Here is a 2,519-nt window from a genome sequence, read left to right as displayed (position 1 = left end):
GTATTTTTTGTCCACATGATGCCACATCACTTGATTGGTATCATACAATCATTATTACCATAATCATCATTTTCATCAACATCATCTCACATTTACTTAGCAGTTTAAGATTAACAAAACCCTTTCTACACAACAACCCTATGAGACAAGAAGTAAAAACATGTGTGAGTACAGGAGGGAGGGAAGAAAAAAGAAGAAAGAAAGAAAAGGAGGAAAAAAGAAGAAAAGGAAGAAAGGGAGAGGGAGGAAAGAATTCAGAAAAGGTAATGAAGAAAGAAAGGGAGGTAGAGAGTGAGGGAGAAAGGAAGGAAAGAACATTTTAAAAAGTAAGGAAAGAAGGGAAGAAGAGAGAAAGAAGAAAGGAGGGGATGAAAGGAAGAAGGGAGGGGAAAAAGAAGGAAGGAAGGAATTGATCAAATTATCAAGTTTACTTCTCCTACAGTTCTACTCTGGTACCTCATAGTGGAAAGGTGATAACCTTGGGGTTTTAATCAATCAACTAACAATTATTTATTAAGTAATTATTTGTTAAGCTCTTTGTTAAGTATTAAGGATTGAAAGACAAAAATAAAATAGTCTTTGTCCTCAAGAAGATTCCATTTTTATATAGGTAGAAACAAGAGTTAAGCCAGGTGCTTTATCTATTTTTCTTTTGAATCAGAATTTTATATGGCAACATCAATAGTGAGTCTCTGGTTTGTCCTTCTTTAGCCACTGGCTACTTGAGTTCAGTTCTGCGTATGAGTGGGGAAAGCAAGGGTGGAAATAAAACAAAAATTTATTAAAAGCAAGAAGTTACAACACATAGGAAGGGATAGGGAGAGAGAGAGAGAGGGAGAGAGAGAGAGAGAGAGAGAGAGAGAGAGAGAGAGAGAGAGAGAGAGAGAGAGAGAAGAACTGCCAAGCAGCATTGGCTGGGCCCGCAGGTCAGAGAAGACTGACCACCCTGAGTGGGAGTTCAACCCAGGTTTTTATGTCTTGTCTCTCTTCCAGAGGGCAAAGGTGAACCCTAAGGAGATCAGAATACAAATTTTACATTAAACAATGAATCAATGGTAGTTGATTTACATCAAGAATGGGGACCAAATTTGACAAGATTAGCAGCCTTTAAGATTACAAATTTTGTTTCTGTTGCAATCATAATTCTCTATATCTTTTCCATGGTAGTCAGTTTACATCTCAAGAGTAGGTGGTAGTCAATTTACATCTACACCCAATTTCTACATTCACAATTCTCTCTTCATCTTTCCCCTGCATCACTACCAAGTTAGAACACTTTTGACTGAGTATAAACTCAGTAAGTTCTATGTCTGTTGTGCCAGTACTGGGCTAAGGTATAGTAGGTTCATTATAAAACTGGCCATAAAACTGAATGATCATTCCTAAGTGATAGAGGCATTGTGATCTATGACACTTGAAGCAATAACCACACTGACAAAATGTGATACTTGAAGCACTGAAGGATTTAAGTTTTACAGAGTGTTTTCCTAACAACACCCTAGTTGAGGGAGGTAGTGTAAATATTATTTGTCCCCATTTAACAGATCAGGATAGAAAAGTATCTTGATTCCTGACCCAAAATTCTTTCCATGATACAACCCTGACTCCTCATTTATCTCATTACTATGATAGTTCTTGCTGGTTATTCCTGAACTAACCCTACAAGGTAAAAATTTTGAGACTCTTGCTACTAGTCACACTCAAATCATCTTCACATAATCACAACCACCAAGATTCAAGAAAAGAAATGAGGGCTATTGTACTCCTGTTTTATAATGAGCAGCCCATAGTGCTTGCTCTCTTGAAGGTGTTCTTTTAGAACTATGTGCTACAGAAAGTTACAAAAGAGTGGATAATATAAAAATGCCAAAGTCAGGTGAAAGTCTTTACAGCAGCCTTTTCTTTTAAGATCTTCCCAACTAATTCAGAACCAAAGAATTTCAGAGCCCTAGGGTGATTTCAGAAGCCCTGTGACCCTGGACAAGGAACTTAATCTCTGCCTGCTTTAGTTTCCTTATCTGTAAAATAAGAATAATAATACCACCTATCTCTCAGGGTTGTTGTGAAAATAAAATAACATTTATAGAGCACTTTGAAAATTTTAAAGTGCTTTAGAAATTCATTATTATCCTGAGGATCATGATCATGATTGTCTAACTCATATCTAAGAATCTCCTTCAAAACATATCCACCAAGTGGCCATCCATTCTTTACTTGAAAGCCTCCCATGAATCATTCACTTTGGAGAGATTCCAATTGTTAAGAAATTTTTCCTTATAGTCTCTCCAAATCTGTCTCTTCACCCTCTGGGGTCAAATAAATCAAATCTAATCCAACTTTTCTAGGAAAGACCTATAGTTATTTGAAAAAAATCTATGATGTCCTCACTCCTTTCTTCTGTTTTTTTAGGCTAAAGTTTCTTTAATTAGTCATCATATGGTATGAGATAACACTCCTCTGAGCAAGATTCAGTTTGTCAATGTTATTCCCAAAATGTATTCAGAATTGAATATAAAACT

Source organism: Macrotis lagotis, chromosome 1 (assembly GCF_037893015.1).
Source record: "Macrotis lagotis isolate mMagLag1 chromosome 1, bilby.v1.9.chrom.fasta, whole genome shotgun sequence".
Lineage (NCBI taxonomy): Eukaryota > Metazoa > Chordata > Mammalia > Peramelemorphia > Peramelidae > Macrotis > Macrotis lagotis.
The sequence above is the reverse complement of the archived record's forward strand: the minus strand, read 5'-3'. Positions refer to the sequence as shown.